Below are 15,653 nucleotides of genomic sequence, written 5' to 3'. Positions count from 1 at the left end.
TTAATGTTGCAGTTTGCAGTTAAGGTGGGCCACCTGGCCCAGGCTCTTAGAGTCGAGGTTTTCAGCTTTATATACGCCATCTCTCCAGTGTTCAGAGGTCTCTCGCTGTGAGACATCTCCTGCAGTGGAGAGGTCCTCTTTCCCCCCAGCGCAGGTGTCAAAAGTCTGGGTGCCGCCAGGGGAGTGGCCAGCCCTACCTTTATTCGCAGGGTCAGTGGAATCCCTAGCGGGGCGCCTCGCTCTGGAGGCTGGATGGCACTGAGCGTGCATGGAGTAGCTCAAAATAGCAAACCCACGAGGGACCGTGGGAGAGACTTTCAGCGATATTCACAGATTGGGGAAAGCTGCTCAGAAGAGGAGGAATGTACCACTGAAATTATTCAGTGATACCGTTAGTTACTAATCTTGCATCCCTCCCCAGATCAGAGCTAATGAAGGGGCAGCGCTGGTGGTGCTAAAGGACTCAGACAAGCCTTTTCACCTTTGAATCTTGATCCTGGCGATATGGCTGGGAACTTCCAGCAAATTCTGTAGTCCTTAGTTCTTTCGCCTATAGTCGTTAGAACCCACCTCAAGGAGCTGTTGGGAGGCTTAACCATATTTGTAAAATAGAATGAGTCTAATATAGCGAAAGTGCTATACAAATGTTTGCTAAGTAATTTTAATTTTCCCAAAGTGAAATTTTCCCTATTTTACATCCTTTTGAAGAATTAGTCTAAAGATATGAAGAGGAAGATGAGACACATTTCTCTTGAGTGTTTGGGTATATGACTGTTTAGAGAAGAGCCACTTTATATACATAGGTCCCTTGTTAGTTTCTCCTCTCCCTATACTGAAAATTGAACCCAAAACATTTACCCTGACCTATATCCTTAGCCTCTTTAAAAATTTTTATTGTAGGGGCTGGGGATTTAGCTTAGGGGCATTAAGCGCCTGCCTTGCAAGCAGGCAGTCGTGAGTTCGATCCCCAGTACCGATAAAAAAGGAAAAGGACAAAAAAAAAAAAATTTATTGTAAGACCGAGTCTTACTGGCATTAAATTGCTGAAGGTAATTTAAAGACTTACGACCTTTGTCCTCTGGCTTCAGCCTCCCAGAATACTGGTATTACAGGTATATACCCCTTTCCAGTCTTGTATTCCCAACACAAACTGAACTGCACATGATCTTGACATACAGATGATTTATATATCATATGTGTGTATTACTGATGACAAATGCCTGTACTGCCGACCCACACTTATCATCTCACCTACTTGGGAGGTTAAGGCCAAAAATCTCGAATTTGAGGCAAGGAACACTTTTTTTTTTTTTTTTTTTTTGGTACCGGGAATTGAACTCTCAACCTCAGGCTGGGGATTGAGCTCAGAAAGCTGGGGATTTAGCTCAGTGGCACAAGTGCCTGCCAGGCAAGTGTGAGGTCATGAGTTCAATCCCTGGTACAAAAAAACAAGGTCAACTCTCAACCTCAAGCATGCCAACAGGCATTTATGCCACTGAGCTAAATTCCTAGCCCCAAGGGAAACTTTTAAGAAAGCCTTGAGCCAGGTACAGTGGCTCATGCCTATAATCCCAACTCTAGGGAGGCTGAGGCAGGAGGATCACTGTGAGTTCAAGGCCAGCCTGGGCTACAAAGTGAACTCAAGGCCACCATGAACTGCATAACAAAATCTTGTCTCAAAAAGTGAAAAAAACAAAACCACTAGCTAATGTGTTAATAGTCTAAAGAGAACTCTGCTCTATTTTTTTTTAACACTAAGTACATTTATTGGAAAAGAAGAAAGTTATGAAATATTCTCATTCCTTAAGAAATTAGAAATAGTGCTTGCTTCGGCAGCACATATACTAAAATTGGAACAATACAGAGATTAGCATGGCCCTTGCACAAGGATGACATGCAAATTCATGAAGTGTTCCCTATTTAAAAAAAAAAAATTAGAAATAAAAGACAATAAAATCAAAAGTTGGGGGTGGGGATTTAGCTCAGTGGTGTAAGCATCTGCCTAGCAAGCGCAGTCATGAGTTTGATCCCTGGTACCAGAAAAAAAAAATAGAAGAAAATAATAATACTCAGAAAACACAATCCCTTACAAATGCCAATGTCATTTTTCATAAAAATTAACATTTTGATTCTTACATATCTGTAGAAATACAAAAGACTCAGAATAGCCTAAACATCTTTGATAAAGGAACAAAATTAGAGCTCCAATCCTCCCCAACTCCATGACTTACCACAAAGTTACACCAATCATGACAAAATGACATTAATAGACAAACCACCAAGGTGCCAATATGAAGTCCCAAAATAGATAGCCACATAAGAGACAATCGATTTCTGCCAATTAAGGCAAATATAAAGGCAATTAACTGCAGAAAGGATTGTACCTACAATAAATATACTGGAACAACTGGATATCCACATGCAAAAAACCCAAACCTTATAGCATATCAGACATCCAAAAGTCAACTCAAAATGGCTCACAGTAGGTTAAAGTAAAGGCAAGTGTGACCTGAGTCGTTGCGTTGGCTCAAGTCATTCTCCCTGGGACAAAAAGACTGGGACAAGGTGTAGAAGGGAAGGCAGAACCTACAGAGATGTTCAGTGAAGAGAGGCATTGAGTTTGTCTTTTTTTTTTTTTTTTTTTTGTACCAGGGATTGAACTCATGACCTTGCGCTTGCCAAACAGGTGCTTATGCTGCTGAGCTAAATCCCCAGCCCCAAGGCATTGAATTTGCTTCTGAACAGGCCATGTGGATGACAAAGGAGGCCATTATGCTTTTTTTTAAACTATCGACTTTTTAAAATATAAACACATATACATGTTTTTCCTTTCAGCTTGTCACACTAATGAAACAATATGATGTTTACACATGTGTGTCTTATTTCACTAATAAGTATGTTCTCAAGACATATCCATTTACCTATAAAAGTGTCCAGTTATGGCTGAGTAGTATTCCACTGTGTAGAAATGCCACATCTTTTTTATCCATTCTTCAGTTAATGGGCAATTAGGTTGTTTCCAAGACCTGGCTATTATAAACTGTGCTGCTATAAATATGGGTGCACATATATTTCTGTGGTATGATGTTTTTAATTCTTTTGGGACAATACCAAAAAGAGGAATAGCTGGGTTGAATTGAATCTCCAATCCTAGTTTTTTTTTTTTTTTCCTTTTTTTCTGGTACCAGGAATCAAATTCACGACTGCCTGCTTGCAAGGCAGGTGCTTATGCCGCTGAGCTAAATCCCCAGCCCCCCATCCTAGTTTTTTGAGGAATCTCCCCACTGATTTCCTCAGTAGTTGCACCAGTCTGCATTCCCACCAACAGTGGAGAAGCATTCTATTTTCCCCACATCCTCTCCAGCATTTGTTATTGCTTGATTTCTTAATACTAACCATTCTTTCTGGGGTGAGGTGAAATCTCAGTGTTGTTTTAATTTGCATCTCTTGAATGACTAGTGCTGCTGAACATTTTTCTTTTTTTTTTTTTTTTTTTTTTTTTTTTGTCTTTTTCCTTTTTACCGGTACCAGGGATCGAACTCACGACCACCTGCTTGCAAGGCAGGTGCTTATGCCGCTGAGCTAAATCCCCAGCCCCACCTAAATCCCCAGCCCCACTGCTGAACATTTTTCATGTATTTATTTGCTGTTTGCACTTCTTCATCTGAGAAATGTGTGTTCATCTCAGATACCTATTTTTGGATTGGGTCTTTATATCTGGGAGGACTGATTTTTTTTGAGTTCTTTATTTGTTCTTGATAGCAATGCTTTATCTGAGGAACAGCTGTCAAAAATTTTCTCTCACATTGTGGGTTGTCTCTTCACTCTGTTGGTGGTTTTTCTTTTTTTTTTTTTTTTAATTATTATTTTTTTTTATCAGTACCAGGGATCGAACTCACAACCACATGCTTGTAAGGCAGGCGCTTATGCCACTGAGCTAAACTCTTAGCTCCCTATTCATAGTCTTTGTCTACACCAGTGTCTTCAAGAGTTTTACCTACACTGTCTTCCAGCAGATTTAATGTTTCTATTTTAATGTTAAGTCTTTAATCCATTATGATTTTGGTTTAGTACATGTGAAAGATATGGTTCCAGTTTTAATCTTCAGCATATGGAAAGCCAGTTTTTCCAACACCATTTATTTATTTATTTACTTATTTATTTTCCAACACCATTTATTAAAGAAGCTGTCTTTCTTCCAGTAAATGTGTTTGGCACCTTTGTCAAAGATAAGGTAGCTTAAGGGCTGGGGATTTAGCTCAGTGGTGTAAGCACCTGCCTTGCAAGCACGTGGTTGTGAGTTCCATCCCTGGTACTGATTGAAAAAAAAAAAAAAGGTAAGGTAAAGATAAGGTAGCTTAGTATGCCTGCAGCTGTTTTGCATCTTCTAATCTATTCCATTGATCTTCAGGTCTGTTTTTTGCCAGTACCATGCTGTTTTTATCACAGTAGCTTTATATAATAATTTCAAGTCAGGGATTATAATGTCTGCTACCTTGATTTTGTTGCCCAGAATTGCCTTTGCTATTCCAGTTCTCTTCTGATTCCAGATGAATTTTAGGATTGTTTTCTCTAATTCTATAAAATGTGCTATTGGAATTTTTTTTTTTTTGTCTTTTTGAGACAGGGTCACTCTATACAGGTCAGGCTGCCTTGAGCTCACTTTGTAGCCTAGGCTGGTCTCTAACTCACAAGGATCTTCCTGCCTCAGCCTCCTGAGTGCTGGGATTACCGGCATGAGCCACCATGCCCGGCCCTGCTATTGGAATTTTGATTGGGATTGCATTGAATCAGTATAACAGTTTTGGAAGCATGGCCATTTTCATTATATTGGTTCTTACTATTCAAGAACACAGAGTATCTCTCCATTTTCTAGTATTCTTTTCAGGGCTGGGAATTTAGTTCAGCAGCATAAGAGCCTGCCTGGCAAGTCCAAAGTCATGAGTTTGATCCCTGGTACCAAAGTAATAATAGTATTCTCTTCAGTCTCTTTTTTCAGAGTAGTACAGTTTTCAATATAGAGGTCTTTTACATCCTTTATTAGATTTATTCCTAGGTATTTCAGTTTTTTGGATGCTATTATAAAAGGTATTATTTCTCTGATTTCTCTCAGTTTGTTATGTATGTACAACAAGGCTATTGATTTTGAGTGTTGACTTTGTAACCAGCTACATTACTGAATTTGCTTATTAAATCTAAAAGTCTTTTGGTGGAGTTTTTGAGGTCTTCTAAGTAGCATAGCATGTTATTTGCAAATAATAATAGTTTGACGTCTTCCTTTCCCATCTTTATTCTTTTTATTTCTTTCTCTTGTCTAATTGCACCAGCTAAAGTTTCCAGGACTATGTTGAGTAAGAATGGAGACAGTGGCCATCCTTGACTTGTCCCTGATTTTAGAGTGAAAGCTTTTAGTTTTTGTCCATTTAGTGTGATGTTGGCTATTAGTTTTTTTTTTTAATTTTATTTAAAAGGAAAAAGAGAAAAAACAAAACAAAACAAAGCGGTGTAAGGGTACAAATAATACAGAACTACAAAAAAAAAAAAACAGTAAGAAATCACCAGTTAATAGATTACATATTATCATCTTAGAGATAGTTGCTCAAATCACAGTATCAAAGCATACAAAGTGGACATTCAAACAGTGAGACTGCAAACAGTTGTGTTCAATGATCCTGTTGGTTTGTTGTAGATGGTTTTTATCAGGTTAAGATAAAGAACATCTATTCCAATTTTCTGTAGGTTTTTTTAAAATCATGAATAGGTGCTGGACTTTGTCAAAAGCTTTTTCTGCATTTATTTTTTATTTATTTATTTATTTGTTTTTTGTCTTTTTCATTTTTATCGGTACCGGGGATCGAACTCACGACCGCCTGCTTGCAAGGCAGGTGCTTATGCCTCTGAGCTAAATCTCCAGCCCCTTTTTCTGCATTTATTGAGATGATCGTATGATTTTTGCCCTTGGCTCTGGTAATATGGTGTATTACACTTATGGATTTACCTATGTTGAGCCATCCCTGCATCCCTGGGGTGAACCCCACTTGATCATGGTGTACAATATTCTTGACTATTTACTGCAGTCTGTTTGCCAGTATCTGATTGAGGATCTTTGCACCAATGTTCATTAGGGAAATTGATCTGTAATTCTCTTTCTTAGTTGGGTCCTTCTCTGGTTTTGGAATCAGAGTAATGCTTGCTTCCAGGAATAAATTTGGGAGTATTGCTTCCCTTTCAATTTCATTAAAAAGTTTAAGAAGTAGTAGTGTCTTCACTAAATTTATTGTAGAATTCAGCAATGATATAATTTTCTGGATTTCTATAAGGTCTGTTGTGATTTCATCTTTTTCATTCCTAATTGCATGGATTTGAGTCTTTCTTTTTCTGACAAGGTTGGCCAAGGTTTTGTCAATTTTATGGCTTTTTTTTTTTTTTTTGTCCTGAGAATCAAACTCTCAACCTTGTGCTTACAAGGCAGGTGCTTATGCCACTGAGCTAAATCCTTGACCTTGTCAATTTTATTTAATCTCTCAAAGAACCAATTCTTTGATTCATTGATTCTTTGTATTTTTTTTTTTTTTTTTTTTTTTTAGTCTCTGGTGTGTTAATTTCTGCTCTGATCCTTATAATTTCCTCCCTTGTATGAGCTTTTGGTTTAGCCTGCTCTTTTTTTTTTTTTTTTTTCACAGAAGTTTGAGGTTCAACATTAAGTTGTTTAAATGTGCTTGTTTTGTTTTCCTGATATGGGTATTTACTGCTATAAATTTCTCTCTGAAGACTGCTTTTCTTACTGTGTCCCACAAGTTTCGGTATGTTGTTTTGCCATTATCATTCAACTGTAAAAATTAATTTCTTGTTTAATTTCATCTGTGACCCATTGGTTATTCAGTAGGGTGCTAATTTCCATGTGTTTATAAAGTTCATGTGGCTTCTTTTGGCATGGATTTCCAATTTCATTGTGCTGTGATCTGATAATATGCATGGGATAATTTCAATTCCTTTACATTTACTTAAACATTTTTTTTTTCTTTTATCGGTACTGGGGATCAAACTCACGACTGCCTGCTTGCAAGGCAGGCGCGTATGCCGCTGAGCTAAACCTCCAGCCCCTGCTTAAACATGTTCTATGAGCCAGTATATGGTCTTATTTTGGAGAATGCCCCTGTGCAGCTGAGAAGAATGTGTATTCTGATGTTGTGGAGTGGAACACTCAATAGACATCTACTAAGTCCATTTGTTCAAAAGTTTGATTTAGCTCTAATATTTCATTATTGATTTTTTTTGTCTAGTTGATCTGTCTTTTTGTGAGAGTGATATATTGAGGCCTCCCAATATAATTGTTTTTTAAAGTTTATTTGACTTTAAATGTTCATTAATAATTGTTTTATGTAACTGGGTGCACTAATACTTGTTCATATATATTTATGATTATCTCTTCCTCTTGGATTGTTTCCTTTACCAGGTTATAGTGACCTTCTTTATCTCTCTTAATCAGTGTTGGCTTGAAATTTACTTTATCTGCAAATAGAATAGCACCCCCCCCCTTTTTTTGGATTCTTGTTGAATGGAGTATTGCTTTCCATCCTTTGACTTTCAGTCTATGAACTTCTTTTTGAATTAAATGTGTTTCTTGTATACAGCATATTGTTGGATCTTGCTTCTTGGTTCATTCTGGGTCTGTGTCTTTTGATTGGTGAATTGAGACCATTAACATTAATGGTTAAAACTGATAGGTATTCTCTTATTCTTGTCATGTTGTTTTCCTGTTATTGGTTCCCCTTTTTTTCCTTTTCTCTTCCCTCTAATTGTTTGCCTTCCCTGGTGGATTCCTTCTGTTGGGATTCCTGGAGCTATAGTCCTTATTATCTCTTTCTAGAATGTCCTTCAGAACATTTTGAAGTGCTGCTTTGGGGGTCATAAATTTCCTCAGACATTCTTTGTCATGGAAGTATCTAATTTCTCCACAAATTTTGAAAAATAGTTTTGTGGGATACATCAATCTGGGTTGAAAATTGTTTTCCTTTAGAACTTGGAGTACTTCACACCAAACTCTCCTTGACTTGAAAGTTTGTGCTGAGAAGTCAGTTGTAATGCTGATGGGCTTTCCTTTATAAGTGATTTGTTTCTTTTCCCTAACAGTTTTTAAGATTTTTTTCTTTTCTTTTTTTTTTTTTTTTTGGTCTTTTTCCTTTTTATCGGTACCAGGGATCGAACTCACGACTGCCTGCTTGCAAGGCAGGCGCTTATGCCGCTGAGCTAAATCCCCAGCCCCAAGATTCTTTTCTTGTGTTATGATTCTGGAATCTTGACTACGATATGCCTGGACATAGATTTTTTTTTAATTTTATGTTTTTAAATTTTTATTTTTTGATACAGATTTTTTGACCATTGCTAATTGGAGTTATGCCCCATTTGTATGTTCAATTCTTTTTCTCTACCAGGAAAGTTCTCTGTCACGATATCTATGAATATGTTTTTAATGTTATTTGTGTTATCTCCTGTTTGTTCATTGACTGCAATTAATCTTATTTTTTTTGGTCACATCTAGCAGCTGCTGTATTGATTTCTCATGTTCCCTTGCTAGTTTCGAAAAATCTTTCTTTTCCTGGCCACTAACTGCAAGTCTGTCTTCAATATGTGAGATCCTGTCCTCACATTGGCCTAATCTGCTTTGAACACTTTCAATGGAGTTTTTTATTCTCCTGGGTATCTGCTTGAATCTGCTTTATGGATTCTATTTGTTTTCTATGCTGTGTTTCCATAATTTGCTTAAATTCATCCATTTTTTTCTCTGTGTCTGCTCTAACATCACTAAGCATGGTGTGTATTTTGGTAATCTCTGTGGTTATTTGAGAGATTATTTCTGATTTCCTTTTTTGCAGAGCCTCATTCAATTGCTTTGTTACCACTTTGGAGAGACTTGGTGGTGGGCTTTTAGATTTTCCAGTCTCATTGCCTCCTGGGGTTGCCTTTGGTGAACTAGATATCTGAGGTTCTGTCTTGTTTAAGTGTCTTCTCATTTCTTTTCTAGTTTAATTCCTGGGGTGATACTTGTTAGTTGCATATGGTGAGTGGCTTTATTGGTGGTATTCAGGACACTCAGGTGATGATCACTTCTCTGAGGAACTTCCAGGTGTAGCTGGTTTTTGGGCTCTGAGTCTGCTGGAAGATCTTACTTCATCAGTTTGTTGGCGATGAGAAGCTATTGCTCCCCTGCCTAATCCCTGGTTCTTGGCAACATGCCACAGTATTCTCTGTGAACCCTAGTCAATAGTCATGGATTGTTAGGGCCAATAGCTATTTAGAACAGTTAGCTCAGTTTTGGCTGTGGTGATACCCATAGCAGCAAATACAGCCTATAAAACAATAAATGACCAGTTACAGATTTCTTTGTTCCTTCTCCACTCCCACTGCTTCACTTGACTAGCTTAAAACAAAACAAAACAAAACAAAAAACAATAAACAGAGCTAACTCCTGATTTGGAACTTTTTCTTTTTCTTTTTCATTCTTTTTTTTTTTTTTGTGGTAAGGGGATTAAACTCATGACCTCCCACTTGCCATGATTTGCAACTTTTAACTGTATGAACTGAATTTGTGACTGAACACTGTATTTTCTAAGTAAACAGGAAACAATTTAAGAAGGGTATCTTCAGTTACCAGCATTTTGACCAAAAAATAGTACTGGAAGGAACCTATCATAAAAGGAGGAAGAATAATGAAGGTATCTTCTAATACACACGTAGTTTATAAAGGCCTTTTCAAGGGAGGGTGGTTACTGGAGATTGAGTTGAAGGCTTGCAGCACTGAGCTACATCCCTGACCACTTTATTTTTTAATTTTTGAATGGCCTGGTGTGGTAGTGCACACCTGTAATCTTAGCATTTGGGAGGCTAAGGCAGGAGGATCACTGTGAGTTCAAAGCCAGTCTGGGCTACATAGTTCAAGACCAACCGTACTACAAAGAAAGACCTTTTCTTAAAAAAAAAAAAAAAAATCTTCCTAATTTGCAGAATTGTGTAAGTTGGGTTCAAACTTTTATTTGGCCTCACTTTTGATTCTCCTGCCTCAGCCTCTCAGAGTTCTAGAATTACAAATATGTACCATCTTGCCCAGCTTACAAATCATTTTTAGCCAGGCATAGCGGCACATGCCTGTAATCCCAGCATTCAGAAGGCTGAGGCAGGAGGATTGCTGCAAGTTTGAGGCCAGCCTGGGCTACAAAATGTGTTCAAGATCAGCCTGAATATCACAGTGAAACCCTATTTCAAAAAAGTCATTTTTTTATAGACTACATGCAAGATATATAAATAGAAAAATAAATTTATGAAGAATAATGCTAGCTTCATGTGTTTAATTTATTTTTGTCTTTTTTAAGACAGGGTCTCATCATGCAGTTCAGGCTGGTCTTCAACTTACAGTAATCCTCCTGCCTCAGCCTCTTGAGTGCTGGGACTACAGGCATACACCACCATGCCTGGTTTGTGTTTAATGTTTTGTTTTTTGGTACTGGGTATTGAACTCACGACTGCACACTTGCAAGGCAGGCGCTTATGCTGCTGAGCTAAATCCCCAGCCCTGTGTTTAATGTTTTAAAACACTGGTTCATAAGCTGGGTGTGGTAATGGCACTAACCTACATGTACATAGTGAGCAAATGCCAATAATCCCAGTACTCTGGAAGGCTGAAAAGAGACAGCAAATTTGAGCCCACCATAAGCAAATCAGAGAAAGCCTGTCTCAAAATAAAAATTCAAAAAGGGCTAGAGATCTAGGTCAGTGTGAAGTCCTTGCACTGAATCCACAGCTCTTAGAACTGAATTTCCAGAGATGAAGAGAAATTTAAGGGGGGCTGGGGATTTAGCTCAGCGGCATAAGCGCCTGCCTTGCAAGCAGGCAGTGGTGAGTTTGATCCCTGGTACCGATAAAAAGGAAAAAGACAAAAAAAAAAAAAAAAAAAGAGAGAGAAATTTAAGACCAGGGGCTTCTTTTTTTTCGTTTTTTTTTTTTTTTATTGGTGTAAGGGATCGAACTCATGACAGCCTGCTTGCAAGGCAGGCGCTTATGCTGCTGAGCTAAATCCCCAGCCCCGAATCCCCAGCTCTTAGAAGAAAAAAAGAATCATAAGGAGTAAATGGGTAGGAAATGTTTCCTGGAAATAAGCTAGTAGAGGGTAAGGTGGGAGGATTTGAGGAAGGACAGCAGAAAGATTGTTTCAGGGTCCTTCGGCTGCTTTCCTAGAGCCCCTTTGTTCTATATACCTTTGGTATATTTTAGTTTTTGTTACTCCATACAGTAGTGTATATGCATGTAGTAATATATGTATACACTTGTGTGTGTGTGTGTGTGTGTGTGTATGCACCTGATCACTGCCTTTTTAATTTTAGTTTTATGGATGGGTTTGTGTTTCTTGTTTGTTCTTTGCAGTACTAATAAGACTTGGCTGTTCTACCACTAAGCTACAATACTGGGCCTTTTAAAATTTTTATCTTAGTATGGCTTTTTTGGACATTACTGGCAATTTAAGACAGGGCCTTCACACTGAGATACATCCCAACCTTTTGTACTTTATTGTGTTTTATGTTATTTATCTTCTGGTACTAGAAAGTGAACCCAGGACCTTTGCACTGAGCTACATACCCAAACCCTTTTTATTTGGGCTAAGACTGTAGCTCAGTGGCATAGTACCTGCCTGGAAAGTGCAAGGTCCTGAGTTCAATTTCTAGTACAGAAAAGAATCCTTTTTATTTTGAGACAGGGTCTGCCTCAGTTGACCAGGTTAGGTTTGAATTTGCCAATCTCCTGCCTTAGGCTCCTAGAAATCTGTGATTACAAGTGTGTACCACTATGCCAATGTTCTTTATTATTTTTTGTGGTACTGGGGATTGAACCTAGGATCTTCACACTGAGCTACACCTCTGCCCTCCCCTCTTTTTTTGAGGGTGGGGTGGGACAGGGTCTTCTTATGTAGTTTAGCCTTGAACTCAGAAATCCTCCTGCCTTGGCCTCCTTTGCTTTTTTTTTTTTTTTTTTTTTTTTGTCTTTTTCCTTTTTATCGGTACTGGGAATCAAACTTACAACTGCCTGCTTGCAAGGCAGGCGCTTATGCCGCTGTGCTAAATCCCCAGCCCCCTTTGCTGGGTTTATAGGCATGCAGGAGCACATCTGATTTCCAGGCATTTCTATTTTGAGGCAAGGATCTTCTTTTTTTTTTTTTGCAGGGATCTTGTCACTAAGTTCCCCAAGTTGGATTTAAATTTGAGATTTTTCTGTCTTAGCCTACTTTTTATTAGTTTTGTTTGTTTGCTTGTTTGTTTTTGTTGAGACAAGGTCTCATTATGTAGTTCAGCCTGTCTTTGAACTCATTTTTTGTTTTGAGATAGGGTCTTGCTAACCTTTAGTTACCGAGATTGAGCTCCAACTTTTGATCCTTCTGTCTCGGCCTCCCAGGGTGCTGGGATTCCAGGTGTTTACCTCCACATCAGAGATAATGATTTCATTAGGATAAGTGGAACTGCTGGATCAATTTCTGTACTTTAATATTTTTGCTGTATTCTTCCAAACTGCGTTCTGAGATTATACTGTGTGCATCTTCTGTTTTTCCACCAGCATTACATGAAAATATAGTTTCCTGCATAGTCTCTGAGGCTGATCATTATAAAAATGTCACCACCAACAACAAAAAAAATGTCACCAACAGGCAAAGTTTTGCCTACTTTTGTATTACTCTGCATCTTTCCTCATAGCCTAACAATTGTTATTTTTTCTTTGTTTTGTTTCAAACAGGGACTTGCCATATAGTTGAAGCTAGCCTTGAATTCAGATGTGACCCAGGCTGGCCATAACTCAAGTAGTTCAGATGCTTCAATCCTTTCACTGCTGGGACCACCACACCCAGAAACAACTGTCATTTATTACTGCTCTAAGTCAGCCCTTTCTCAAGCAACACTCTCTACCTACCAATTTTATTGTCATGGGGCAAAGATTTATGCACTATTTCGCTAGCTGGGTATTACCGGAAATATAAGTACAAGACTGCTGTAAAGAACTATAAACCTGAAAGGCACAGTTTCACACACCTATAGCCCCACCTACTTGGAAGTTGAGTCAGGAGGATGTTAAATTCCAAGCAACCCAACCTTGTTAACTTGGTTACATACTGCCTCAAAAAAAAAAAAAAAAAAAAAAAAAAGGCCAGGCATGTTGGCATGTATCTATAATCTCAGCACTTGGGAGGCTGAGGCAGGAGGACCTCCACAAATTCAAGGCCAGCCTGAACTACATAGTGAGACTCTGTCTCAAAAATCAAATAAACAAAATACATTTGTTTAATGACCTTTAATTTGCTGCATCTTTGTATACGTAAGTACAATCATGTATTGAATTGTGTCTCAATATATAAATTGGTACTCTTTCTGTATATATCCTGAACTTGCTACAATTAGGGAACTAGTGATATTAATCGATGGCAGAGCACTTGCCTATGTGAGGTCCTGGATTCAAGCTGCAGTACAATGCAAAAAAAAAAAAAAAAAAAAAAAAAAAGTAGGGACCCCTTTAGAGGCTGTGAGGCTGGGACTATAGTTCAGTGGCATAGTGCCTGATTGGCAAATGCAAGGTTGTAAGTTCAATTCCCTGTACAAAAAAACCCCACAAAAAACAAAACAAAAAAAAAGCTTTCAGAGATTATGCCTTTTTTTCTAGTTTTCCATAAATATGGTTAAAGCAATGAAGTAGATCAAAAGTGTTTATTTTTTTGGTACCAGGAACTGAACTCAGGACCTGACACTTGCCAGGTTGGCGCTGTGCCACTGAGCTATATCCCTGGCCCAAGCGTGTTTTCTTAAAAATCCAACAGTAAGTAAATCACTGGTTGTATTATCTGCCAGCAGGAACAGCAGGCCTTGGGCCATGTGCTCAGTGCGTAATAATTACAGAAGAGACCTCAAAATTTTAAGATACCTTAAAATTTTAAGATTTTTAAAATCCTGCTTTGGAGTTTCTCCCCGTAAGGTTTGGAACAGTCAAGGAAACACTAGTGCTTGGGATTCTTCTAAATTGGTGTCGTGGATTAAAACCTGATGGTTGGGGCTGGGGATTTAGCTCAGCGGCATAAGCGCCTGCCTTGCAAGCAGGTGGTCGTGAGTTTGATCCTCGGTACCAATAAAAAAAGGAAAAAGACAAAAAAAAACCCAAGAAACCTGATGATCAACTTAGCACCAGCTGAATTAAATCAGCATGGTGTTGAGTGTAGATGGCCCATCTGAGGAAAGATGCCAGCATAAACAGAGACGTGGAGAAGATGAGTGAGGTGTTTTGGGTTCTTCTACGCGTTGCTGTTTGAGTCATTAGTTCTCCTGGAGGAGCTCCCCATCATTAGTTCTCCTGGAGGAGCTCATCATGAATAGCTTCCCCAGTGTGAGCTCAACCATTGTCCTCAGAGGAGCTTGGAAACTTGGTGGGAATGACTACAGTTCACTTTGGGGGAGCTCTGGTCCTTATATCCAGCAGTGCTCTGCAGGGGAAGATTTGTGCCATTTAATCGCCAGAAAAGCTTGTCGCTGGTTTTCTGGCATGCACTCCTTGACTGATCATTGGAGGAGCTTGGGACCTCTGTGTCTCAGAGGATGACTGTGGTGCTTTTCAGGGCAGCCCTGGTTCTTATTTTGAGCATGACTTCTTAGCTCCAGTGTAAAACCCTCAACCTACCAGCGCAGCTCCTTTATCCTGCTGGCACAGACTTTCTAGCTTTCACTAACCTTTGAGCCCTCCCAGCGCAGATCTATGGCATGAGTCTTTCTCATGGGCTCTAGACTTCCAGTTGGACTTGTGGGAAGCATTGTCATGGGCTCTAGGTCTTCATCTGGACTCATGCAAGACATTGTGGTGGGATCCAGGGCCTTGACTGAATATTCTGGGTCTTTAGTGTTGTGGACAGATTTCCTGCACTTCCTTGTGTTAACTCTGAGTGACCATTGGGGCTGGGGATTTAGCTCAGCGGCATAAACGCCTGTCTTGCAAGCAGGCAGTCGTGAGTTCGATCCCCGGTACCGATAAAAAAAAAAAAACAAACATAAAAAAACACACACAAACTCTGAGTGACCATCATAAAATAATATTATAAATTGTGCCGATTCTAATTGTTCTCCTCACAAGCCCTGACTGCAACAGTTGGTGAGAAGGAGGATGGCAAAGGAAGCAGAAAAGAATAGAGGGATCTCTGAAAACATAGCAGCTAAGTTGGGGACACTGTGCATTTTAGTCAGGTTTATCTGTGTGGGATGTGGTGGTGCACATTTGTAATCATGACACTCAGGAGACTGAGGTAGGAAGAGTGCCATGAGGCCAGCTTGGGCTACATAGTTTGCCTGAACTGCAAAGCAAGACCCTTTGTTTTCTGAGAAAGGGTCTCTTAGTTGAGGCTAACTTTGAACTTTTTTTTTATTTGTTTTTTTGAGACATACAGTTTTTGCCATATAGTTCAGCCTGCCACTAAACTATTATAGCCCAGGCTGACCTTGAACTTGCAGCAATCCTCATGCCTCAGCCTCCTAAGTGCTGGGATTACAGGGATGTGCCACCATGCCTGGTTTTCTGACTTTGAACTTTTTTTTTTTTTTTTTTTTTTTTTTTTTTTTTTGTGGTACCTGGGTTCAAACTCA

At 38.9% G+C, this 15,653-nt stretch overlaps 1 long non-coding RNA gene and 1 other non-coding gene across 2 annotated transcripts in view; both read left to right on the top strand.

The window, feature by feature from the left end:
• Positions 1-15,653, top strand: part of LOC134477329 (uncharacterized) — a 28,610-nt gene that overhangs the window by 1,865 nt on the left and 11,092 nt on the right. The window lies entirely within an intron of this gene.
• On the top strand, positions 1,821-1,924 carry LOC111753362 (U6 spliceosomal RNA). Its single transcript, XR_002788169.1, has one exon. It is a non-coding gene; the product is annotated as a U6 spliceosomal RNA (small nuclear RNA).

This window comes from Cavia porcellus, unplaced genomic scaffold (genome assembly GCF_034190915.1).
Source record: "Cavia porcellus strain 051 isolate PalLab524CR breed Dunkin Hartley unplaced genomic scaffold, mCavPor4.1 scaffold_8, whole genome shotgun sequence".
Lineage (NCBI taxonomy): Eukaryota > Metazoa > Chordata > Mammalia > Rodentia > Caviidae > Cavia > Cavia porcellus.
The sequence above is the reverse complement of the archived record's forward strand: the minus strand, read 5'-3'. Positions and strand labels throughout refer to the sequence as shown.